The sequence below is a fragment of the Petromyzon marinus genome, chromosome 47 (genome assembly GCF_048934315.1).
Source record: "Petromyzon marinus isolate PM22_M1 ecotype Great Lakes invasive population chromosome 47, UKy_Petmar_22M1.pri1.0, whole genome shotgun sequence".
Lineage (NCBI taxonomy): Eukaryota > Metazoa > Chordata > Hyperoartia > Petromyzontiformes > Petromyzontidae > Petromyzon > Petromyzon marinus.
The window spans coordinates 7,475,770-7,502,844 of NC_133713.1; the positions used below are offsets into that span (position 1 = coordinate 7,475,770).

At 53.8% G+C, this 27,075-nt stretch overlaps 1 long non-coding RNA gene across 1 annotated transcript in view; it reads right to left on the reverse strand.

Moving 5' to 3' along the window:
- The window catches only part of LOC142931049 (uncharacterized), a 197,904-nt gene extending 171,308 nt beyond the window's left edge, over positions 1 to 26,596 (reverse strand). The window contains exon 1 of the long non-coding RNA XR_012947040.1: positions 25,514 to 26,596. This is a non-coding gene — a long non-coding RNA (uncharacterized LOC142931049). The remainder of the gene's footprint in view (positions 1 to 25,513) is intronic.
- Positions 26,597 to 27,075: the final 479 nt, after the last annotated feature.

Sequence of the window (27,075 nt, forward strand, 5' to 3'; positions counted from 1 at the left end):
CCCCCCCCCCCGCCGCCCCCCCCCCCCCCCCGTTCAATCAACAATTGACTCCACATCAGTGGCGTTGCGACGGTCCTGGCGTGGCTCCCCCGCCGCCGCCCCCCCCCCCCCCCCAGCGCACAAGGACCGTGCAGACCGTTGTGCACGGCGAAGATCAGGCACGTGGGTGAAGGGGGGGGGCAAACCGGAGTGGACGTCAACAAAAATTCCCCCACGGCGTCATTCGCAAGGGTTAGTAGGACATCGCGTGCTGCCGTTCGGGTCCACGTTTGGTTTTTTTGTTGTTGCCAAAATTCGAGAAATGTCGCCTGCAAAATTTGCACACGACAGCGACTGTCGCCCCCTCCCGGCAGACCGATGCTCCAGGTCACCCTTGCAAATGAGACTCGTGGGCACAACAAAATGAGCGCAGTATTACATTATGCTAATGCAGCATGAAAACCCTAATTGAATCTTTGAAGAAAAACTTCGGCGTTAATTTATTCAGGGATGTTAAATTGCCGAAGAGCACAACCCACGGAAACATTGGTTTTAAAAAAAAAGAAATATTTCCAGCGTCGATAAATGCTTTACTTCACATTAAAATATTAAAACCTTTCATGACTACAAACAGATTTGTAATGTCGGCTTCAGAGAAGGAATTTCAATCAACCGTTATTTTCTTTCGACAATTTTTTTTTGCCGTAGATTTGCTTTCATTTTGGGTCCGTAATGCTTTGATTCCAGAATCCAAATGAATATTTAAATCCAGACTTAAAAGTCGACCAATTCAAAGACACTACTTTGCATAATAATTGCGAGTTAGTGTATTTGGCGGGGTGGATGTCTTCAACACGCCGACTCTTAAATTCACTTTCGGAGGACAATCAGAAAATTGGGTTGCCATGGTGGCTAGGCGATGTTCACTACCTCGCCTGGTATGCAGGAGATCGTTGGTTCGATCCCGACCCTGATGCCTGTATATCAGTGACGTCACTAGGGTTGGTGTCACCCAGTGCGGTAACTCATGGTGTCAACCCTCATGGACCTCCGCCCGTACCAGACCATACAGAATCCTTAGTAATGTTTCTGTACTAATGTTGCTCATGCATCGTAATGCCCGTATAACACTGACTATAATGGCAATAGTAGTGACATAAACAACTAGCAAAATGATAGTTACACCTTTTAATTACAAATATTTCCTTTAATTACGACTTCATTCTCAAAAAAGTTATTGTTATAGGTAATTACCACGATATTGTAGCTAAAACACCAGAAAATTTGACAAAAATCAGCGACTATAAAAACACGAGCAGCAACGAAAGCAACAGCGCGTGCTCGAAGCGCGTGCAGACGAAACCACGTGACTCGAAGCGTCACTGCAATTGGGTAATGACGACGGCTCTGACCGGAGCGCATTAGAAGGCTCAAAAAGTAAATTAGCATAGAGTTTTATCCCTTGTAGATTATAGTGATACAGTACATGTAAGCTGGGCTTACGAAAAATTACCTTGTTGTTATAACTAACTACGGGAATATTTTTATTTAAAAAAATTTTTAACATTTCTGCTGAACCACTGCACAAAAAAGTTACCGACAGTCATTTTGGTGTCACCCCCTCTGATGGTGTCACCACCCGGTGCGGTCCGCACCCCCAGCAGCCCCCTAATGACGCCACTGCTGTATATTTGGAGTTTGCATGTTCTCCCCGTGGTCACGAAGGTTTTTCTCCGGGTTCTCTGGTTTTTCGCCTCCACATTTAGAAATATGCTTTTAAGAGTATTTGGCTGTTCTAAATTTGCACCTGATAAGCCACTTCGTTATATTTCAGTGGGCCTTACCTGGTAAAATAAAAATAAAAAATTCGTTTAATACAGGTACAGGTAGCGATGGCCAGATGGCTTCACGGTCAGAGTGCTGAGCTGGCACGACTGAGATCATGGGTTTGAATCTAGGGCAGCCACCCTGCATTAAACCGATTTCTCAAGTTGAGTGAGTTTCACGATCTCGGATGACTGCACACAAAATAACCCATCATGTTCAATTTGTTTCCGAACTTAATTTGGCTGAATGCCATCTCTGGGAATAAATAAATAAAAATACGGGTCTGACTGCCATGTGGCTAACGCAACTCTCTGCCGTGTGGAAGAGGCCACTTGAAGAGCTCTCAGAGGTAGCTCTGCGGTGTCCGCTTCCGCGGGCCGTTGTCGAACACGGAGGGTTGCTTTGCTCTGCGAGATTTCCGAATGAATGTAGCCTCCGTCTCATTACATCACGCCGATTGCGCCATCGGGATAAGATCGTGGGCGGGGGGGGGGAAAGACGAAATAAAACAGCTTATTAAAAAGACACGAACAAGTGCTAAGGAGTCATCCCTTGGGGCTCGGGAGGCTGCTATCAGGTTGGATTGTTGAGCCGGGACTGCTGAGGTCCTGGCTTTAAATCGGGAAGCCGCCCCATGACTCATGCACTGGTGTTGGCCTCAGCCCTGTTCATCGATAACGGCACCAAACGCGACGCGGACCGCACGTCATGTTTTGAAATTTGCTCGCCGTGAGCATCCAGAGCTGTTCGCAAGGCGTTCCGGGTCACCGCGTGGGTGAAGACGGCACCCCTCCCCCCCACCTTCACCTCTCAGGACCCGGCTCAGGACAAGGGCCGGTTGGTTGCACCCGCACGCTCGCACGCCATCCGGAGGGAGACGCAAGTGTGACGTCTTTCCGACCGCACAACCCCTGTGCCCTTTTGGAGCGCGCGCGTAGCTTTAGATAATACGCAATGGCACTGCCCAGTACCGCAGAGTGACGGACCCAGCGAAACATTTCGTTTTGCGAGAGGTGGGGGCTGGGGAGGTAGATGGGGTGGGGGGGGGGCAGTTTCTGAAATATTTTCGGAGGTGAAATAAAATTGGCTGCAATTTAAGTTTTAATGTAATAATATTACTCCACTAATCCACGCTAGTCAGCGTGGTTATAATTATGATCAAATAACGCCCATGGTTGCATTGACCAAAGGGCTGTACGTTGACATTTACTTTCAGTTACTTTACAATTTTAAATCTTGACTTAAATTTAACTTTGTGTGAAAAATCAAACGGTGGCCTATGACATAAAAGGTCAGTCCACAATAATGTGGGGAGGGGGGAAGGAGGTAGAGAGGGGGGGGCAAATCCCCCCCCCCCTTCTCACCACTCCCTACCCCTCCACACACGTCCTTAGTGCCACGAGGCTGACCTTAACTTGACCTCAAGGCAGCCCTGGAACACAGGGAGCCGATGGGAGTTTATTAGGAGTCAAATGACAGCCTCGGTCATTCATTTGAAGCCATTTATAACATCCAGGAAAGCCTCAGTGAGCTCACAAACTCTTTTGAAAATTATTTTTTTTCCGGAAGATATCTGCGTTGGCAATTTTGAGGCCGTGCCCCTTTATATGCAGGGGGGTGCTCCATCGAGTGTGGGATGGAAAAGGGGATTACTCAGAGTAGTCAGAGTAGTTCCCGGAGTACTCAGAGTACTCAGAGTACCGAGAGTACTCAGAGTGCCAGGATTACTCAGAGTACCCGGAGTAGCTGGAGAACACAGAGTACTCAGAGTACCTGGAGTCCCCAGAGTGCCCGGAGGTCCCAGGAGTACTCACAGTTGCCGGAGTGCCCAGAGTATCCGGAGAACCAGGAGAACCAGGAGTACCCAGAGGGCCCAGAGTACCCAGAGGGCCCAGAGTACCCGGAGTGCCCGGAGGTCCCAGGAGTACTCACAGTTGCCGGAGTGCCCAGAGTATCCGGAGAACCAGGAGTACCCAGAGGGCCCAGAGTACCCAGAGTGCCCGGAGTGCCCGGAGTGCCCGGAGGTCCCAGAAGTACTCACAGTTGCCGGAGTGCCCAGAGTAGCCGGAGAACCAGGAGAACCAGGAGTACCCAGAGGGCCCAGAGTACCTGGAGTCCCCAGAGTACCCGGAGTGCCCGGAGTGCCCAGAGGGCCCAGAGGACCCGGAGTAGCCGGAGTGCCTAAGAGTACCCAGAGGAGTACCCGCATACCGAGAGTACCCGGAGTACCCGGAGTACCAAGGGTGCCGATGCTGGCGCAGCAGTGGTGGCGGCAGTGTGCGAGTGTTTTCACGACGAATTTCTGCAGTTTGTAAACTTTGCTACGTTTTCTTCCGAAACTGCCTAGGGGCAAGCGTTTACATTCTTACAGATTTTGCCGCACATCGATTGGGCTCGAATTTGTTTCAGTTTTTTTTCGTCAGAAAGCCCAGCATGGTTTTGTTTCCCATTTTGCGGAACTGACTTTACCGCTGCATTTTCACTCGAGAGCACGATCAACCCCTCCCCCCAACCTTACCCCCCCCCCCCCCCCCATTGCGTGGATTGACGAAAGGCCTCCACGTTTACATTTTATTTTATATAATAATAATATAAACATATCCAAAGCATAGCGTACGTCGATAATTATTCGTCGGTTACTTTAAAATGTTACTGTCCCCTGGACGTGCCAGCCCAACATCGCTAATTCCCCGGGTCTCTCTCTCTCGCTCGCTTGTTTGCTAGCTCACCCACTTGCTCACTCACCCACTCATTCGCTCGCTTACACCTGTTGACTATCTCGCTCACTAGCCCGCTCGCCTGCTCCCTTACCCGCTTACTGTCTCACTTTACTAGCTCACTCACTCACTCACCCCTTCGCCTGCTCACGATCTCACTCACTAGCCCACTCACTTGGCTCACTCACCAGCCCGCCCACTCGCCATCTCACACTCACTACCCCACTCGCTCGCTCACTCGCCGACTCACTATCTCACTAGCCCACTCACTTGTCTCACTCACCAGCCCGCCCACTCGCCATCTCGCACTCACTACCCCAGTCGCTCGCTCACTCGCCGGCTCACTATCTCACTAGCCCACTCACTTGTCTCACTCACCACCCCGCCTACTCGCCATCTCGCACTCACTACCCCAGTCGCTCGCTCACTCGCCGGCTCGCTATCTCACTAGCACCACTCACTTGTCTCACTCACCAGCCCGCCCACTCGCCATCTCACACTCACTACCCCAGTCGCTCGCTCACTCGCCCGGCCTCTCGCTCGTTCGGTGGCGGCAGCGGCGGCTCCCTCCACAGCCGGGGCTCACGGCCAAAGCCCAGCTGACCCTAGCCCCCGCGATTAACGCAATCGCTCACGTAAAGTGCGGGCAATTAGGCCGCCGATAACGCGCGATAATGGCCCTCTCCGCCGCCGCGCCTCACTCACCTGTTGGCAGCAACGCGAACCGCGAAGCAAAATTACCGCCCGCTCTCTCGTCCGCCTGATCAATTTTTTTGTTTCCCCCCCCTTCCCTTTTTTTTCCCCGGCCGTTTTTTTTAATATTTTTTCATGTAATTGCCACGGGTCACTAATTAGCCCGCCGTGCAGAAACCTCTAAGTGGTTCGTGCGATCTTCGGCGGCTGCTGCCTCGCAGGGAAATATCAGCAGCGCGGCCACTGCCGCCGCCCCCCAGCCGCGGATCTTTATTGCGAGGGCCCAGTGCTGCCGCGCCGGCACACGCGGGGATTTCGCTTTCACCGTGGTTTTGAGCGACTTCCTTGGCGTGCGACGGTGGAGGGCCTCTCGGGCGCGGCAGCGCCCAGCGTTGGTCGCGTCAGGCTCGAATCGCGACGGCGTCTGGAGGTTGCGGTCGCATTTATTTCAAATGAATATAAATTTGTCCTTGCGCCAACGGCTCCTCCGTAAAGGACAAATAAAGCGTATCACGGGGTCACCCTTTCAGCACAAGCCCCTTTGTCTGAGTAATTGCGGGAATTGCGTCGTACGGGCGGTGGCGCAGCAGTTGACGCGCGCTGCGCCGGGAACCCAGCGGGCTGATTTTCACTCCCGGCCACGGCTAACATCAGTGGAGGGCGTGTGCCTGAACCGGTCCCGGGCATCTCCGTCAACGAAACCCGCACTAACCAGCGTGGCGAAGTACGGTCAAATAAACCCCTGTGACTGATGCAGTGTGGCGAGCCTGCATCTAACAGTGGATTGAGCATGCTGCGATTATTATTAGTGTGTGAGTATGTGGAAAATGTATATTTAACATCATAGCATATGTATTAATAAGTTCATAGTATAGGCAATGTATTATTTATTTAGCAACAGAAAGTGGTTTATGATCTTGTTCCTCCAATTCACATCATTTTATAAACAAAGACACCACATATACAGCAACATCTTCATTATCATTGCCTTAATATATAATAAATAACTGCAGGCGGAGGGCAGTGTTTCTAACAACTGATGCCCTCTTTTGTTTTTACGGCTTTGACCTCAGTTTCGAATTATAATTTCGTAAACTATACTTTATTATAATTCTACGAATTATATTGTCATTGTGACAAATTCATGCAGGAGAGTCATACTGAGTAATGTGCCTCTTTTTGCCAGGAGGATCCTGCTGCTGCTGCTGCGGCTGCATTGGGCTTTTACTTCAAGATGTTTGAAGCCCCAATTAATGATGAGTTGTGTTTATTATACAAGTGGAGAGAGAACCGGTGCGCCCGGAGAACACACAGTGACACCATCCCACCCATCATAGCACACGCTTACATATTTAACCTTCCACATCCTCTCTCCGGAGAGTAAGACACACCACAGACCAGACGTGTGGCCCGGCGTCACTAAAGTGATACAGATCTGGTCACACGCACACGTATGCACGCATGTACGGACACACAAATACAAGGATCCCCCCCTTGTTGCCTTGAACAGACTGTAGGGGCAAGTGCTGTTAGCGAGCACCTATGAAGGCCGGAACGGTACACGAGGGGGTGGTTGGCCAGCACCACGCCCGGCCGCCTTTGCCTCCCTCGTGGCGATGTTTACACACCGCACCAGGTACTAATTTGAGGCTGAGTCGACCTAGGGGAGGCCCAGGACCGGTTCAGATAATCGTCAATGGTGTTGGCTGTGAGCGGGAATCGAACCCGGGTTACACGGGTCACCGGGTTCGTAGTGCAGCGCGCTAACCGCGACAATGCCGCTCCCCACAATGCACACGCACACACAAACACGCACGTACGCACGCACACACACACACACAGCTACTGGATTATAATACACACCTCCTAACCTTTGCTTTAAAGTACAGGGCAAGAGTGCGTCTTATGGTCTGGAGAAAACGTTCCCTCTCTTTATGAAGCTATCGTCTGTACAAGGAGGCTCCTATTTGCATGTTCACCAAACTAAGAGCGTCGATCCTCTCTCTGCCCTGTAGCTCTCTGCTTGCGCGACTCCATCATCTCATAAATAACAAAATAAAAAGTCCTCCCTATGCAAGCGTCCCGCTGTTCGAACAGCGTTTGGAAGATGCGGTCACGGTTTATACGTTTTACAAATGCAAGCTGTGCGTTGTGGTGTTGCAAAGTAATTGTTCACAACCACGTATGAAGAAAATAGCTCCCCGTGAAATATAATACATCCAGCCTGCGCGCGATGGACCTGTCGCAAATGAGTGTTCTCATCGCTTACGGAAAGCGTTGGGATCCGAATGCAACGCAAACTATCTATTTTAAAAATCGCAAAACAAACCAAAACGAACCACGTTGTTTCGGCACCGTGCGTTTGTCGGGAAGACATTAATTCGACAACCACGACGCCACCGCCGTCGCGGCGATCGGCACGTCCGCTGCGACCACCCGCTCGCTCCGTCCGCATTTAAGACTTCACAGAGAGCGCCGCGCTCGTCGGCGCGGGGGTCGGGGATGCGGGGACGTGCACGGGAGCTATCGGCGGAAAGACGGGGGGAAATGAAAAAAAAAGAGCTTCATAGCTCATCGGATTCCTCCGGTATGAATAAAGACCTCTGATTCTGAATCGATCGATGCCGCGGCCCCCAGAGGGAGGCCCGCGGATGAAGACGGGATCGATCGATGCGAGGTGGCCTTGAGGTGGCCTTGTGGCGGCCTTGAGGTGGCCTTGCACGGACAGCAACGTGCGTGCGACGTTGCGTAACCCCTGCGAGGGGCGGCATTCGTCAGAATTATCGCCGCCGGAGTCGACGTGGACATCTTTCCGCTGGAAACGAAACGAAATTTTCTTCGGCGCCGTTCGCGGCTTCGCAACCTCGGGCCGCGTACAAAAAAGAGTGGGGGGGGGGGAGTGCTTCCCTCCCCCCCCCCCCCAGACACAGAGAGTGGAAGGTGGGGGGGGGGGGGGGCTCTCGATCTCTGCCCCGTGTCACCACGCACATGGTGAAACCCTGCACGCCCTGCCGGCCGGGTCGGGCCGGGCCTGGCCGCCCAATAATTTTTTTCCCCCTCTCGACGCCGCTACCAATGCCGCCGCCGCCGCCGCTGCCGCCAGTGCTGCTGCCGCCGCAAACCTGTGTAAACACGGCGCTCCGGAGTGCCGGCCGGCGTGCCGCCCGCTGCGGGCTGCCCCCACGCTGGGACGAGCAGAGGGATTGACGCACCCCGTCATCTCTTCAAGCGCTCGCGACCCCCCAACATCTGGCTTTTTTACCTCGGGGGAGGAGGGGGCGAGCGGTTTTTTTTTTTTTGAAGCTCCTCTTGATCCAGCGTGACCCCGCTGAGAAGGGCTCCGGAGTGGGGGGGGGGGGGCACGCGCCACGAGACGGCCGCTTTCCGGCCGCTTCGGCCGTCTCGTTGGGAGTGGGGGGCGGCGGGGGGGGCGGGGGGGGTCGGGCCTCCGACGCTTCCACCCCGACGCCGCAAAGTCAAGAAAGAGAGAAGAGGAAAAAAGAGGGCAGCCGAGGTTTCCGTTCGTTGCCGACGAGGTGAAATCCGGCAACGCGGCCCCCGGCGGTCGCCCGCGCCGTCAAAGGCCGCGGAAGAAGTCGCAGGCACGGGCCAATCTCGCTCGCGCCCGTTGCCATTACGTTTGGGGGTTTTTTTTTGTCTTCCTCACCTTGGGCGCTCTTATTCGGCCGCGCAGCGGCGAGTTTGCGAGAAGGCTTCGCCGCACCGCCGCGCCCCTCCGTCGGAGGCCGCCGAGAGAAGTTTCCGGACGCAACATTCGCCAAAGTCGCTCGTTTCTGCCCGGGCCATATTATTTATTTATTTTTACATTTGCTATTGTCGCTTATCTCCAAGCATGCGGGGGCGACTCTAGGAGACGGGCCCGATTCAATTTCGTTTCATTAACTTTCTTTCAAATCCAAAATAAAAGGTCACCGCGTTTTTTGTTTTTTTTTCCCTCCCTCCGACACCGGCACGGAAAGATTAAGCCGCTTCCCAGCGATCGCGCGCTGCCCGACGTAATCACAGCGATCGTCGGCTGTGATGTGGGCAGCGATGGGGGCGGGGGAGGGGGGGGGGAGAAGAGCAAGGTAAGAAGAGATATACAGAGGGACGAAGAAGGAAACGCGCAACGGGGACACAGGAGGATCAACGCAGGAGGAGACGGGCTCCAAAGATATCCCGAAACCGGCGGGCCGTCATGCGGAATCGGTTTGCCACGGCATCAGTTGTCCTCTCCCTGTCGCCTCGCGTCCACGCGACGGAAGCGGCGACGGCCGGAGGAGTTTGAACGCGGAGCTAAACGGATTCGGCAAACCCCGTCGGCCGCCACCACCCGACTTCTGAACCCAGTTTGCATTTTGTCTGTTTGAACACACACACACGCACGCAGACAGACGCGCGCAGACAGACACGCGCGCACGCGCACACAAAATGTAAACTGCAATATTATGTTCCCACTGTTTTCTGCAACAACAACAACAAAAAGATGGGGGGCTGGGTGGTGGCGGCGGGCGGGGGCGGGCGGGGGGGGGGGTGGTGCTGGCGCGCGCGCAAACAAAGCGACTATAAATCCAGCGCATGCGTTAACGTTTTGATTTACTTGATCTCCTCCAGATTCCACAATGCCACCCATGTCTAAAGGCCCTTTCAGCGGCGCACAAAAAGCAGTATTGCTCTTTGGAGTTTGTTAAACACACAAACGCGAATGGGGGGGGAGGAGGAGGAGGGAGGGAGTGGGGGGCCCGGCGGCGTTGGGGGTGGGGTGGGGGCAACGGTTAAGGAGTTCCTTTGTCTTGGCTGGCGGGCGCGGAGGAGCCGTGAAAGACGCCGTGGTCGTTGTTTCAGGAGGCCCCGCCCCCCCCGAGGCCACGACGCGACACGGCGCGCATTGTTCCCTCCCCACAGCGGCCGCCACAGAAGGCCTCGATGATGGGGTTCGACCAACAGGAAGATGCTGCCCTTTGTGACGACAGCAACACCCCCCCACCCACTTTGTTGCAACGTTGCTGCTGTTGATGATGATGATGATTATTATTGTGACGTTTCTGGATTTATACTCGTTGGTTTTTTCGGTAAAGTCACGTAGGTAAAATAACATTTTTAAGAAAGCAACTAAATTAAATCACGACGTTTCGGAGGCAACACAAGCTTCCGTCTTCAGGTGGAACAGTCACAGCAAGATGCAGTCGTGATTTAATTTAGTTGTTTTCTTTTCATTTTCAATTTTATTTTACCTACGTGACTTTACCGAAAAAAACAAAGAGTATGAATCCTTGCAGTCACGAAAGCTTCAAATCTAGAGTTTCTGGATTTGTTTTGCCATCCCACCGAGACTTAAGCTAACAAGAACCTAAAAAAAGACACGGCCAAGCCGCCGGCGGCGAAGTCGTCGTTCTTAGCGCACGCGGGATAACCGAGATGATCAAGGTCGGCGTTTCAGGTGACGGTCCTTGTTCAGAGCAACGCTGGAGCAGGAATTAAAACAAAAAAGTTCGCTTGTACCGTTAGGCAATGTAGTTATTTTTTTTTACGGGAATGTAGTTTTTACGAGTTCTGGCTGTAGTTCCCGTTTAAATGTTTCTGTTCATGGTTCAGCAGCGGTGATTCGCACAGGAATCTGGGTATCGTTTTATTCTTTGCAAGCGCATGCAGAGGCGGTTTTTAAAAATTATATTTATTGAGCTTTAGTTTGACTGATAAGTAACATAAAAAAAATTGTCAATGTTTTTTTTTTTACGCATATTTATTACGTAACACGAAATATACTGACAAAACGTATTCCTGCAAATAATTTACAAACGTATTTTATTTTTCGTAAATGTAAACATGCCCGTGAAACGTCACTTAAAATTGGCGTGCTCAAAAAATATACCATTATCGTATATTTTCCACGCGGGACCATGCTTTAAGTTGATATACTCCAAACACGAAACACTTTAAAGTATCGACTCTAAACATGTCTGTTTGTATATTCAGTCAAACACGACTGCCATTGTCATAGGAACTAACCAGGCAGAGTGCTAATGGACACGAAACATGTGTACGGACATAAGGCCCCCATTATTTTAGCGGCCCCCCATTATTTTATGGATTCACCCCCCCCCCCCCACTCCCGCACCTCGCTAAAATCGCATCCGTGTCTGTCTGTTCATGCGCACGTCTCTCCCCCCCCCTCCCCCCGTCTCTGTGGCAGGGTCTCTGTTCTGTGCCTGTCCCTCTGCGTATTTAGACGCGACCTACATCGGTGTCCGTCTGGGCCTACTTGGGGCATGCCTCTCTCTCTCTCTCTCACTGCGTCTCTCCGTTCATTTAGGACATTTGAAAATGTTGACGGCTTGTGTCGCGGTTGTGTCCTCCTCATTGTGTGGCTCGAGTTGGATTCGTGTCGGCAAATCCCCCAGACCTCCTCCCTCCTGCCGTGCGCTCTCACCCGCGCCGACACTCTGCTGCTCGGACGTCAACAAGGGTTGAGCACGCCCTCCAATAACAACCGCGTGGCCCTAAAGGAGAAAGCAACGTTTCGGGCAACGGTCCTTCTGCGCGACAAGAGATGCGGAGAGGCCAAGTGAGATCGAGTGAATACGGAGACTGTTCCAAACACCATTGGGACATTGTGCAACTGTTACACGCCAAGCGTGCATTCTATACGAACTGGTGGTGTGAGCCGTATAATGATTTCCATATGTACTATGCTTTTTACTGGATGCGTTATTTTCCGCTTAAATGCAAACTGTGCAAACGCTGCAATCGATGCAACTGCAATATGCGTGTGCTCGTGGCACGTGTGCCTGTAGTACGTGTGCTCGTGTCACGTGTGCCTGTAGCACGTGTACTCGTGTCACGTGTGCCCGTGTCACGTGTGCTACGCGTCTTCACGTGACACGACACGCGTAGCAGGCGCTTGACGTGTGACACGCGGGACGCCCTTGCAAATGAGATGGTCCACCTCGAGGGACAATCCTAGGGAAATGTTTTATTTTTTACTCTATGTTTGTATCTGTTTGCCTCTCTGTATGCCGCTCGCTCTCTCTCTCTCTCCATGTCTCTCTAGCTCCCTGTCTCTGTAAGTCGCTCACTCCCTCTCACTTTCTCTCTCCATGTCTCTTCCCTTCCCTGCCTCTGTCTCTGTAGGATCACTAACTATTGCTCCCCCTTCCCCCCGATCTTGCACAGAGATCCCCCCACCGAGCACCAAAACAGCTCCGTGTCAGACACAGGCACAGCCACAGACACGGACACAGACAAAGGGACAGACACAGGCGCGGACACGGACAGAGACACAGCTACGGACACAGACACGGACAAAGACACGGACACAGACACAAACACAGACACGGACACAGACACAGAGACAGACACAGACACAAACAAAGAGACAGACACGGACAGAGACTGAGACACAGCTACGGACACAGACACGGACACAGATACAAACACAGACACGGACACAGACACAGAGACAGCCACAGGCACAGACAAAGAGACAGACACGGACAGAGACACAGCTACGGACACAGACACGGACACAGATACAAACACAGACACGGACAGAGACACAGAGACAGCCACAGCCACAGACAAAGAGACAGACACGGACAGAGACTGAGACACAGACACGGACACAGACACAAACACAAACACAGGCACGGACACAGACAAAGACACGGACACGGCCACGGACGCGTTGGTTTGCGTGACGGCGAGCTGGGCCCATCTCTCCCCGGCCGGCATGGAGCCCGGCAAATACAAAGATCCCCCGTGTAGCCTTCAGCAGGCTGCGTTGGGGCAAGTGCTGTGTTTGCGAGCAGTGCCTTTGAAGGCTGGCACTGTGGCACACAAGGGGGGTGGGTGAGCAACGCCACGTCCGGCCGCCTTTGTCTCCCCAGCGGCGACACAAAGACAAAGATCTCCCGTGTAGCCTTAACAGACTGTTGGGGCAAGTGATGTTAGCGAGCACCTATGAAGGCCGGCACGGCACACGAGGAGGCGGGTGACCAACACCACGCCCGGCCGCCTTTGTCTCCCCCAGTGGCGATGTTTACTACACACCGCACCAGGGTCTCATTTGAGTCGACCTAGGGGAGGCCCAGGACCGCTGGCGCTGGCCATGAGCGGGACTCGAACTTGGGTCGCTGGGTTCGCCTCTCTCACTGTGGCACACGAGGAGGTGGGTGGCCCAACGCCACGTCCGGCTCGCCTTCGTCTCCCCAGAGGTCACAAACGCACACGTAGACACACAGACACACACACACACACGTGCACAAACACGCGCTTATGTGCCAACACGTGCGCGCGAGCCTATGCACGCGCACGTGCACACACACGCATGGACGCACCGCCATTTACCAGCGCTGCCCTCGCCGTGACCGCCAGGCCATTTACACTTCATGCGGCACATCACGGCTCGAGCCTCAGAGGCTCGCAGGTGCCGGACACCTCTCCACTCCTCCCGCCACCGTAACCACCATCAACCACCAAGTACAAACATTTATTTTCACTTTCACCGATTATTACCACTATTATTATTATTAATCGGTTTGTTATTTCCCGAACTTCCGATTAGCACGGTTGGCTTCGTAGGGTGCAAAAGAAGTTCAACATACATACATACAAAGACGACTCCCACAGAGACCCATAGTTTGCTGTCTTTCCCCCGCACCTCCAATTAGCATGTTTGGCTACATACGGCGCGAAAGAAGTTCAACATACATACGTAAATTTGGGCAGCACACGTCATTGCTCGAAGCGACAATGGACGATGGTCGAGACTAACAACGGAGTGGCAGCCCAGAAATGGAACGCGTCCGATGAGGGGGCGTCCGCCGTGGAGGAGATGCAGTTGAAGGAAGCCTTTATGCAGCAGTGGGTTGACCACGGCTGATGGTGAGTCTCAAGACTCCTTTTCAGGAGGGTCCTGCTACGTTGGGATGTTTTGCCAATTCTATGGAGGTGTTGACTTGGTTTGCACATTTTTTTAAAAAGTAAAACTAATGAAAGTTGAATATTACATATTTTTTTACCTAAAGTCCTCTTCAAAGTTAATTCATCAAAAGATATGTTTTCATCCAATATTGTTATGGAACAAATGGCCAAAAACTGGAATTTGAATGTCATTTAACAATGTGTAACCACCACCACGCGCGCCCCTTAGAACCCGGCCATGGATAAACCCGGCCCATCATGCCTGCACGGCGGATAAATCAAGTACCGCCTGCGTGCAACGTCACTCAAGGAAGAGGCCGCCCTCCGCAAAATGAGTGGTGGCCTCGCGACCATCGCCGCTCGTTCTGCTTGTGGGAAATATTCCCGTCTCCCGAAAACTACTAAATGTATTCACGAGAAAGCAAATCTCGACTCGTGTTAGACGTCGTGTTAAACAAACAAGTCATATATAACAGCTTATTGTCGAGTTAAAGCTTTCGTGACTGCAGGGATTCATATGCTTGGTTCTTTCGGTAAAGTCACGAAGAAGGGAAAACAATAAAACAATAAAAATATAAAACAATAAAATTCTCACGACGTTTCGACAATCATCATGAGGTGTGAAAACCACACCTGATGATGATTGCTTGTGTTGCAGTCGAAACGTCGTGAGAATTGTATTGTTTTATATTTGTATTATTTTATTGTTTCCCTTCTACGTGGTGACTTTACCGAAAGAACCAAGAATACAGATTATAGTCGGTCAAAACGAGCGCGTTCATTCGTATCGATTGACGGTACGTCCATCAATTGCGGAGCACATTCGGTCGTTTGTTTACTCCTCACGTGCCTGACGGACAGGTGCATTGAAAACATTACAAATATAAAGTACGTTTAAAGAATACGAATATACGCCGGTTGCAATGATTAGAAGACGCGTGGCGGGCTTACGCTGAGCAAAGTGCAGTCGAAGACCCCCTTCGGTGAATGTCTTATCGCACCGGAGGTACATTCCAGCAGGACACAACGAACAATTCGATACAAATGCAAAACACAATTCGCGAACTCGTGGCGAAAACAAATACTGATGATAATCGCCGAATCTCGGAAGTGGATCATTATCGTGACCGTGAAACGAAAGGTGACATCGCTGGACGGTTCAGGCCCAGTGAGCGCACCACACTCATGCCTCCTCTATTTGAGGGCCGAAGCAGGGGAGGGGATTTCTCCACAACGCGATGCTTGCTGCATGACGAGGCCGGCGGAACATCGGCGGCCACTCAAATTGCAAACGCTGCTCTGGCTTTTGCGTCTCCAACACACAACGGGCGAGTGCTGAACCCCCGTCGCGAACAGGGCACGTTGTCGTTCACGTGACAAACCCCCTCGCTTATCGGCTGTGCCGGGTGGTGGCGGGTTTAACGACGCATTTATCATTACGCTATCTAACCCGGAAGAAAAAAAAAACTCGATTGCGGGTGATCAAAACTCTTGTGCTTGTTAACTGCCGGTGGCAATTAATGGCAGATCAACGGCAGCGAGGGGGTGGAGTCAAACCTACACTTTATTTAAACCGGGGACCACTCATCCGATGCACCCCATACCCCTGGTAACAAAACGCATTCGCTTCTCTCTCTCGAAATACCATTAATACGAAATGATTATTCATCTTGTCGGAACATGAACACTTATTTTTCATGCCGCTGTAAGGTTTTTATTTTATGGGGGGGGAGGCGGGGGGCATTTAGATCTCAAGATTTAGGGTAGTATAATCAGGGAAGTTTGCGTAACTTAATTTTTATTGTATTAAACATCATGAATAAAATATAAATTAACGTCCCAAGCAAAACCTACAATAAACGTCGTGAGATCAAGCTGCGTTTACATCACAGCAACCACGGACCCACCTGGAGGACCGTCGCAGACCACGAACCCACCAGTGGTCACCAAGGACCACACTTTGAGAACCACCGCTCTAGACTCGAGAGCAGTGGTCTAGAGTCTATAGCGGTGGTTCTCAAAGTGCGTTACTGGGGACCACACTTTGAGAACCACCACTTTAGACTCTAGACCACTGCTCTAGAGTCTAGAGTGGTGGTTCTCAAAGTGCGTTACCGGGGACCACACTTTGAGTACCACCACTATAGACTCTAGACCACTACTCTAGAGTCTAGAGCGGTGGTTCTCAAAGTGCGTTACCGGGGACCACACTTTGAGTACCACCGCTCTAGAGTAAAAAAAAAATACTTCCTGCCTAGAGGTTGTTTGGTTGGTTCTCATCTTCTGACTGCAGCCCTGATCCAGTGATAGAAATTCCACATTCTCATGGCGGGGCGAGTCTATCCATAGGATAACCGCCGTTGACTTGCTCACAAAGCGGTGTTCATTTTATCGACCCTCGGAGAGATGATGGGTTGAGTCAACGCCCCCACCACGAATTGAACTGGCAAGCTCCGGGTTGCGAGGCGTTCGCTCTACCGCTGAAGCCACCACTGAGCCATCATTGAGCCACCGCTGAGCCACTGCTGAGCCACCGCTGAGTCACCACTGAGCAACCTCTGAGCCACCTCTGACCCACCGCTGAGCCACCTCTGAGCCACCTTTGACCCACCTCTGAGCCACCGCTGAGTCACCACTGAGCCACCTCTGAGCCACCTCTGACCAACCGCTGAGCCACCTCTGAGCCACCACTGAGCCACCTCTGAGCCACCACTGATCCACCTCTGAGCCACCTCTGACTCACCACTGAGCCACCTTTGAGCCACCACTGAGCCACCTCTGAGCCACCACTGATCCACCTCTGAGCCACCTCTGACTCACCTCTGATCCACCTCTGAGCCACCACTGATCCACCTCTGAGCCACCTCTGACTCACCACTGAGCCACCTTTGAGCCACCACTGAGCCACCTCTGAGCCACCACTGATCCACCTCTGAGCCACCTCTGACTCACCTCTGATCCACCTCTGAGCCACCACTGATCCACCTCTGAGCCACCTCTGACTCACCACTGAGCCACCTTTGATCCACCACTGAGCCACCTCTGAGCCACCTCTGAACCACCTCTGACTCACCACTGAGCTACCTTTGAGCCACCACTGATCCACCTCTGAGCCACCTCTGATCCACCACTGAGCCACCTCTGAGCCACCTCTGACCCACCACTGAGCCACCGCTGAGCCACCACTGAGCCACCGCTGAGCCACCTCTGAGCCACCACTCACTAAGCCACCTCTGAGCCAACACTGAGCCACCTCTGAGTAACCTCTGAGCCACCACTGAGCCACCGCTGAGCCACCTCTGAGCCAACACTGAGCCACCTCTGAGTCACCTCTGAGCCACCACTGATCCACCTCTGAGCCACCTCTGACTCACCACTGAGCCACCTCTGAGCCACCTCTGAGCCACCTCTGAGCCACCTGAGCCACCTCTGAGCCACCACTGAGCCACTTCTGAGCCACCACTGAGCCACCTCTGAGTCACCACTGAGCCACCTCTGAACCACCTCTGAGCCACCGCTGAGCCACCTCTGAGCCACCTCTGAGCCACCGCTGAGCCACCGCTGAGCCACCGCTGAGCCATGCGAAACTTTGGACCGGTTTCGGCATTCAGTGCCTCATCACCATCGACAGAGGCTTGCTTGAGACCACTGCTGAACTTCCTGACGTTCATGGCAAGGAGCCTCTCTGAGGAGGTTGCGAAGAGGCAGGGAGGACAGGGAGGGAGGGGAGGGGGGGTGAAACTTGCCTCCTCGCATCGCAAAGTCCATCCGGCGGGGAGCGGCGGACACGGACGGACGGAGGAGCCCGCGCCCCGACCAGGGAGAGGCGGCGTCGCGACACTCCTCGCACCCAGGGGCGACAGCGCGGCATGCGGACAGGCCCGCCGCCTCCGTTATTAACCGCTCGCCCGCAGACAGTGCTACATCAGCGCAACCACCGCCGCCACCGCCGCAGCGGCCGCAGCGGCTGCAGCGGCCGCCGATCCCGGCTGCTCGTGAATACTTAATGCCCGCCGCGCGGCTCGGAGCGGCGATATCCCGCGAGGCCGTGGCCCACACTCGGCTAAATCTGGCTTTTTCCCCGCAGACAATACTTCTTTTTATGAATATCTTCTCCCGCTCTCCCTCTCTCTCTCTCTCGTTCTCTCTCTCTCTCTCACGCACTCAACGCTCCCTGTTGTCAGTGTTTTATTTGTATTTCCGCGTAAAGGCAGCGGTTGCCACAAGGCGGGGTGGCAGGGGGTGGGTTAAGGTAACGCGACCGCCGCGGCCTTTGAGTTGCGAGCGACTCGAAAACCCAAAGGCCACGGCGACTTTGGACGAAGTCCGGGCAGGTGAACTTCCGGGAGCGTTCCGGCGTAAAAACGCCGGTTTTCGTATCGGCGTTGAAGGCCCGTGCGGTGCGGGCGGGGGGGGGTGTACGTAGCCTACCGCGCTAATCGGAGGTGTGGGATTTCTGTCCCGGTGTGACGGTTGTCCGCGCCGAGTGGCGGGCCCGGAGACCCGTGTAACCCGCGGAGCCGAGACTAAACGAAACCATTTTTATTTTACCAGGTGATAGCTCAACTAAGTGGCTTATCGCGTGGAAAGGTATAGCGGCCTAATACTCTAAACGCGCGTCATTTCTAAAATCCACGCGATCACGGGGCGGAAAACGCAAAATCTAAACATACCGATGTCAGGGTCGGGATCGAATCACGACCTCCTGTACACCGGGCGAGGTGGTTAACATCTCGCCACCGTGACAGTTGCAGCAGACGAGACACTGTAGTCTGCCTTGCCGTGGCTGAGCAGAGAGCGGAGTTTCATCTTTGTTCGTGGGGCAAATAAATACGAAACTCCGCTTACCGAGAGCCAGGGGATACTGCTGCTGCTGCCACGGCGATGTGACGATCAACACGTGATGATCGGCCACTTTGTTGAGCTGTCACTTTGTGGCCGGGTGGCTTCTGATCATTAAGTTAATACCTCAGTGGGCTTTACCCGGTAAGGCACAAAAAAAGTTAGTTTAGTTTTGTATGCAGATTATTATTTTTTTGAAAGTAGGATTCGTTTACCTCTATTCAGTACTTTGCACTCCTATCGCGTTTGCGAATTTGTTTTGTTGCTGCAACGTTCTGACCCCGACGCCCCTACCGGACATGTGTGAAGAAGAGCTTCACGGCTCATCGGATTCCTCCTCCGGCAACAATAAACATTCTCATTCTGCAAGCCGGCGTTCGCCTCCATCTCCCCACGAGTTCGTTTGATCCACCGCCGCCTCCGCCGAGCCAGCCGTTGCGAAGGGGTGCACAGCGCTTGGCAGGCTGCGTGCGGCAGGGTAAAGTGTGGGTGCTTTCCCCTCTCCCCACACTTTTTGAACACATCTGGCCGGCGTGGTAGAGGAGGCCAAATGTGCTCTAGAGGGGGACGGGGGGGGGACTCTCTACGAAGCGTCCTTTAGTGGGGGGGGGGGGGGGGGGAACCTTCGGCCAACAGCGGCGTTAGCAAAGCACTTGCGTTGGCTGCACCTTTACCCGTTCGACCTGAGAGATGTGTCACATGGGTGGTGAAGGGGCCGAGCTCCTGGTCAAAATTCCACATTCCTATGACAGCGATAAGTCTATTCTGTCGGACAACTGCTGCGAACATAGCGCAAAGTGTGCTTGTTTTATCGACCGTGGATAGATGGATGATGATGATGATGGAGCAACAACAAAAAATGGCCGCATCTTTCACACTCCCTTTAAGAGAACATACATGGCAGGCCGATATTTTAGGCAATGGCCTTCCTTCAGAGCAGAGATAGGGCACAGAGGTTGTAGGTGGAGGTAGTATTGTACACGATGGTGCACTGAGAAAAAGGTGGCAATAGGTTTTTTGTGCTGTTCGCCTGTTGACGTCCTCTGGTCTAACACTGTTCGAGACAAGGCTCAAAAGAAAGCTGTTTCTGGTGTGGACCAATCAGTTTCAAAGACAATGCATCGTATGCTATCAGAGCATGTTTTTTTGTTTGCATGGTCATCACAAGTACGTGTGGTTAAGTGCAGACACGATTCCTTGAAAAAAGTTTCTGTTTGGTGTTTTAGCATCTAAACACCTCCTGTTTAATTGCCAGAAAGGGTAACACCTATTGTTATAAAAGGTGGCAATTTGAAGTTGACAGACGAACAACGGTTTGGAATGTACACGTCGGCAGTTTTCCACTGAGCATCAAATAAGCCGTTCACAAGTCAAAGACACGGACGCGCACGTTGATTTACACGAAACGCAAAATTGGCAAACGCTAAAATTGCCGACCTGCATTTTGGGAGAGAAAAAAAAAACTGATGTCCGGCACAGTGCTCATTGCCATTTAGATTGATTGGTTATATCATTTTTTTGTTCAATGATATTATTTTATAGATGTTATTTTATTATCGCACTTGCCGGGTACAGGCCCGAGGGCCCACAATGCCACGTGGCCAGAAACGGAGAGCAATAGTGAAGGTGCAAGAGACACGAGTCGGCACGTTCCTTGAAGTGTGAGCATTATTGTTTATTGTAAAAAAAAAACTCGGGAAGAAGACAGCACGGCAGGGAATTCCAAAGTGGAGCAGAAGAAGGGAAGAAGCAGAAGGCGAAGTGGTGTGCCCTGCAGTGTGGTGAGTGGGTGAGTGTGTGAGTGGGTAGGTGAGTGAGTGTGTGAGTAGGTATGTGGGTGGGTAAGTGAGTGATTAAATGAGTGAGTGGGTGAATGAGTGGTTGAGAGCGTGAGTCGGAGAGTGGGTGAATGTGTGAGTGGGTAGGTGAGTGAGTGTGGGAGTAGGTAGGTGGGTGGGTAAGTGAGTGAGTGATTAAATGAGTGAGTGGGTGAATGAGTGGTGGAGAGCGTGAGTCGGCGAGTGGGTGAATGTGTGAGTGAGTGGGCGAGTGTTATGACCTCCAGTGTGGTGGCTTGACACAATGTGGAAGAGACAATGGGCTGAGCGCAGTGGTTCGTGCTGTGATCATACTGACTCGAGTTCGATTCCCGGCCACTGCTAACGTGGGTGCCTCATGATCCCACATCACCAACCTGCCTGACGAGCATGACACGGTGTGGGGGAGGCCTTCATCCAGCAGTGGATTTTAAAAAAAAGTCAAAATGATCCCCAGTTCAAGTTAGCATTGAGCCACTGCTCATTCCTCAATTAGGGCCCTGAACCAGCGGTGGAAATTCCACATCCCTTCGGCAGGGGCGAGTATCTTCATAACAGCACCACAGGGTTGTGAATGATAATAATCATTATCGCTCTGAATGGGATGAGCAAACCCTTGGCTCAAGTTGCCAGTCCGCTCTGCAAACAGCCGAGCGAGCGAGCGGGAGGGATTAGCGCCAAACAAACACCGGCGACAAACGATCAGAAGGGCGCGCGGGTGGGGGGTGGGGATGGGGCGACGGCTTCGTCGCAGCCGTCGAAGCCGGCTCAGTCCGCGAGCGCCTGCCCGTGGCGTCGGGGGAACGCAAAAAAAAACCTCGGGCTGCCATGGCGCCGCGAAGGGCCCCCGCTGGAACGCGTGCATGCATCTCCCCCTCACGTCCGTGGCAAGAACAGCAACGTGAAGCGAGAGACGCGCGTGCGTGCGTGCGTGCGAGCGTGCGAGCGAGCGGTCACACGTGCGTGGTGCGCGTGATCCGCCGCACGACGCCGACGAGCCGCCATCTCGTGGGCGAGCCGCTGCGCATTCGCGCGGAAAAATATCATAATCTCACGGTGGTTTGGAATGGTCCCCCCCCACTCCCCACCCCCCCGTGTGGTGTCCGGCCCACACCGCGTGACAACAAAGTGACAGATAACTCCGGGTTTTTGGGTGAGGTCGTGTAAAAAAAGAAAATGTGTCGTGAAACCTCCTCCACCCTACGGGAAAGCCTATCTAGAAAAATATATTGAGAGTTAGATGTTTTTTTTTTATGAAGAAGGGCCCGTTGCCAGAAACGTCGCCTCTCATATAAAAAATATATATCTTTTAAAGCCAGACACACACACACACTGTTGGTACTGACGGACACGTTGCGATGCTTTTTTGCCGCATGATGTTTTCACATCGACGGCTAAACACAGGCCCAATAAACTAACGCAAGTCATTATTTGTCCACCAGACACAGCGATGGTTCTCTCGCGGCCCCATTGCCACCACCGGCGCTGCGGCCGCATGCGTGGGCCTTCGGGCAAGGGCGACGTCGCGCCTCGAAGGGACGACGGCCCAGCCGGGAGGTGGCGGACGAGGCGGACCAACGACGGAGTCGAGCGCGCGGCACGTGCCGCGTTGATCGTTACGCGCGGCAGGGTCGCGAGAGGTGGCATCCAACAGTGGATAGTACGTGCCTGAAGATGATGGTGCTGATGATGATGATGATGGCTGGACTCGTATAAATCAAACCACGATCTCCGGTGTCCTCAGTTTCCAGCTTGGTGAGATTCGCTTTGAACTGACGGTGGCCGCACGCACACTTTGGTGAAAGGTTCACGGACGGAGCGATCAACCGCTGTGACGTCACCCTCACCCCACGACGTCAAGACTGGCCACGAGGCGATGGAGCCACAATCGCACCTCCCAGGTGATCGTTAGCGCCGCCGGCCCGCCTGATGCTGCTGCCCAATATCTGGCACCACGACTGCTCCTGCTGCTCCGTCTCTGCTATCCGAGCGGTCGAGTGTTATCATTTTTTTTCACTATTTTTTTCCACCGTTCAGTTAATTATTTTTCAAATTGCGCCACCCGTGTCATCATGTCAAGAGATGTAGAAACATCCGTCTGGAAATCGCAGAGCGATCACCGTGTTGGAGATTGAGCCCGGAAGATGGCTTCACAGAACTACATCTGAGGTCACTTCAATTAGGCCTTTTTTTTAATCCACACGAGGGGCACACCTTGTTTCATGCCGGCATTTCAAAATAATATATTACATTCTCAAAACATGTAATTCATCCCTTAATTAAGTGAAAAACTCAAATTCATGTCGTGGTGGCCAGGCTGGAAACACTCAACTCCACTTGACAACCAATCACAGGCCAGCGAAACCAGGATTCAAACTCAGGTGTCTCAGGGGTGGCGGCTCAGTGGCTCCGACACCTGAGCCACCGGGACACACTCCTGAGTTCGTGCTTGGCCTGGCGTCGAAAAAGTCCGCTCAGCTCAACTAACGAGCCGAGAAATCGACGGTTCGACTCCCCCCCCCCCACCACCCCCCAACAACCAGGATACACTTGTGCTGGAAATTTACCGAGGCTCGCTGTCCGCTCTCAAAGTGGGCGCTAAAGAGCCTGTGACATTGTTCTCAAGATTGAGCCCAGATGGGAGCGTCCTTTTCGCCGGTCGTGGCTTTGGTTTTTTTTTTTTGCTTTGGCTTTCATCTCGCCCGGAGTAAAGAAAATAATGAGTGGCTCCGCTTGTCTGACGTTGGTGCCATTCATGGACGGAACGGAGGAGCGCCGGCTTTTGAGCCCCCTGACAAGATCGGCCCTTCAAGACAGCGCGGCTGTTAAGCCCACAAAAGGAGCGCACGGGGGGAAAGCTTGAAAACATTTCTCAACGGCGGAACGCGGTCGTCAAAGCCAGCAGCCAACACGGGTCAAGAGCTCTGAATGCAAATCGCAGGTCACGATCAAACATAACATTACAGATGGGGGCTTCAAGGACCACCAGGGGACTTTTGCTCAAATCCCCATGGGCGCCCCCCCCCCCCGACACCCTCCCCCTCCGCCTCCCACCCCCCTCCCCCACGTCTTAATTACCACGACGGCAGCTATTGTTCTGCCGTTCCTCAGACGGAGGGCACCTTCTTTGTGTCGCTATGCATAAATACCCAGGAAGGCCTGATGGGTAGAACGCCGGCTTTCCGGCCAAATTATTATTATATATATTTGTAATAACACAGTTTGTCGCATGATTGGCATTTTGTGCATTGTTGCCACACTGGCATTGTGCGGGTACCGAGGCGATTCGGAGCGGGAGGCTCCGCTCGTTTCGTTTTAATTTGGCAGGACGGTGGCCGGCCAGCCGGCCGGCGGTCCACCGTAATTGGCACGACGGTTCGACCGGCCCTACCCACACCGCACCTGCAGCCAGACCCCCCCTTCGGAGGAAAACAGCATTCAGCATTTTTAAGCGTGGGGCTTTTCCAGAAAGCCAGGCTGGAACGATCTGAGCGTGGGCGGCTTTGGCGATTGAAAACCCCACGATCGGAGGGGGCGCGGCGCCCGGCTGAGTCAAAGTTTTCGAGCCGCACCTTGAGCGAGACCTCTGCCCCTCTCTCCCCCATCGTCGTCACCGTCGTCGGTGAAACGCGGGGCGAGCGAGCGATGCAGAGCGAGCCTAACACGGGGGTATGCGGGGCGATGCAGAGGGTGAGCGAGCGACGTCGAGCGAGCCGTGGAGGTGCGCCGATTTGTATGGCCGCGCTTGGGCTCCCAGCCGCGTGCAATTTTTGCGCTGCAGCCCATCCTAAATTTCTCCGGCTGAGCTGTCAAGCTGTCAAACGGGGAGACATGTAAATCAAGGGGGTGGGCGTTTAATGCCCAACCCGTGGGATTGTGGGAACGTGGCCGAACAAGCTGTTGACGGTCTCAGCGCAGCGTGGTGTCGCCATGGTGATTAATGAGTGAATCTCTAACCGAGCCTCCTCTGAAGGCGTCAATTCTCCACACTTCCCCCTCCTCCCGGCCTCGCCTTCCCCCCCCCCTGCCCCCACGCCCCCCCCCCCCCCCCACTCTGTTCTCTCCTCTCTCGTTCCCCGCTTTCCCCCTCCCTCCCCATCCGTCCCGTCTCTCCTCCCCGTTCCACTCTGCTCCGTGCTCCTTCGCACACCCACCCGTCCAACCCGAGCCCTCTCACCCACCTCCGTCTGCCCGCCGCCACCATCCCCCACGCCTCCTCCCTGTCGCTCCCCGCTCAAGCAAGCCGAATCGCACCGAAATACGCACGCACGCACGCACGCGCACCGTATGTGCGCAACATCTCAATTACGGAGAACCGGATGGAACTGGCGTGGACGCTCGTGGCTGTGAAACGTGCAAACGATGGGATGTGACGCAGCAAACCTTTTTTGGCGTCTCCGCCGCAAGAACAGCGCCGCATCACGGCGTGCCTGCCGACGGTGGCAGCAGCAAAACATTTTTATCTCCGATTTCCAACGAAACGCGCTCGACAAACCTCCCGTCAATTGCAGACGTGCCTCGAGATCCCTGCGTTGCGCGCCAGCGGCGAGCGGCACCACGTTTGGCGATCAGTTCCTCTTAACAGCGTTGCGCGTGTGCAGCATTTTCTAAAAAGAAAATCAATGATTCCCTCCCGTGTCACGCGATGAGCGTCACTCCCGTACGGCGGGGGCGATCGGGAACGCGCTGCCCTCCGCCGTGTGGACTCGAGGTCACCTGAAGCAGAAGGTCTTGGAAGTAGCCCTGTGATGTCCGCTTCCGTTGGGCCGTCATGCAAAGCACAGCGACGCATTTCCCTGGAAGGGAGCAGAACGGATTTGTTTCGTCTCAATCCCCGATGACGACGATAAAGACTGGACGAAAAATTTGTGGGAAAATTACGCGAAAAAAATCCTTCCCATTGGTTTTATGAAGTTAAGTTAATCGCTGTTATGAATGCATTTGCTGTGAAGCAATACCTGTTCAACTTTGTAGGAATTAAGCGTGAAATCTAACGAGTCACGGTGACCTCTCCGCTGAAATGGGCACTGCAGCATTGGTGCTCATGTCCCGTTTACAGCCTTGAGCCAGTGGTGGAAATTCCTCATTCTTATGGCAGGCGCGAGTCTCTCCACAGGGCAACCGCCCTTGCCTTGCTCGCAGAGCAGCATTCGTTTTATCGACCCCGAAGGGATGTTGGGTTGAGCCAACACCCGGACCACGACTTTAACTCGCAAGCTTCCGGATTCCGAGGCCGTTTGCGTGTTTCTCGCGTGAGCTTGGTACCGCGGGTCTCGCTTGACTGAGAGACATTTGGGCCCTAGCCAGCTTGCAAAAGCCTCGCTCAAGCGCTGCGTTGAGGAGACCGCGCGTATGGATTCGCCCCTTCTTTTATCGCAACGTACAAAAGTGACAGGCAAAGTTTACGTCACCTTGTGGGGAAACCTCGACAAGGCGGCTATGGAACGTGTGCGTTGATTTAAACGAACCAACAAAAAAAACGCAACCTTGTACGTTTCAGGCCTGGAGTTCCTTGCGCCGACTCGTAACGACGAGGTCTGCCGGGCCCCCGAGTTCGCGGGATTCGTGCACAGCAACGCGCGGGCGCGGAACCGACGCCGCGTCGCCGAAACTCTGGGGCCCGCACGCACGGCCGGGCCCCGCGCTGAGACCCCATCGCGCCGCCGTCGCCCGGGAGGCCTGGCCGGCGTGCGGGGGAGGAACCCGACAACCGCCTCCCCCACCCTTCGCACCACCGACCCCTCGCTACACCGAATCGCCGCATCCCCTCCCCTACCTTCCCCTCCACTGTTCTTCCTTCACCAGCTCTCTCCTCCTCCTCCTCAACCCCCCCTCTCCTCCCTCCTCTCCCCTCTCCGCTCTCCTCCACTCCTCCCGCCTCACCTCTCCCCTCCCCTCCACTGATCTCCCCCCCCCCCAACTCCTCAGCTCTCCCCTCCCCTGGTCTACCCATCCCCCCCCCCTCCCCCGCTGCCCTCCCCGCTCCTCCGCTTCGAAAGGAAACTTCACACGGTTGCAAATTTTTCCGGCCGGATCCCCGCGCGGTGCCGGACTCACCCCCCCCCCCCGCGTCCCCCGCCCCCTCCCCCAAACGGCGCCGGAACGAAGAAAGAGTCACCGCGGCCTGCGTGCACCCTCGCGGGGGGAAGGGGGTGGGGGGGGCGAGGTGGGGGAAGTGGTGTGGGGGAGGTGGAGAGGGAGGTCCGTGCTCAGCCACTCATTGCTCCGGGTCTCGTTAATGCCCCGACTCGTTTAGAGATGCGCAAAAAGAGATTTTG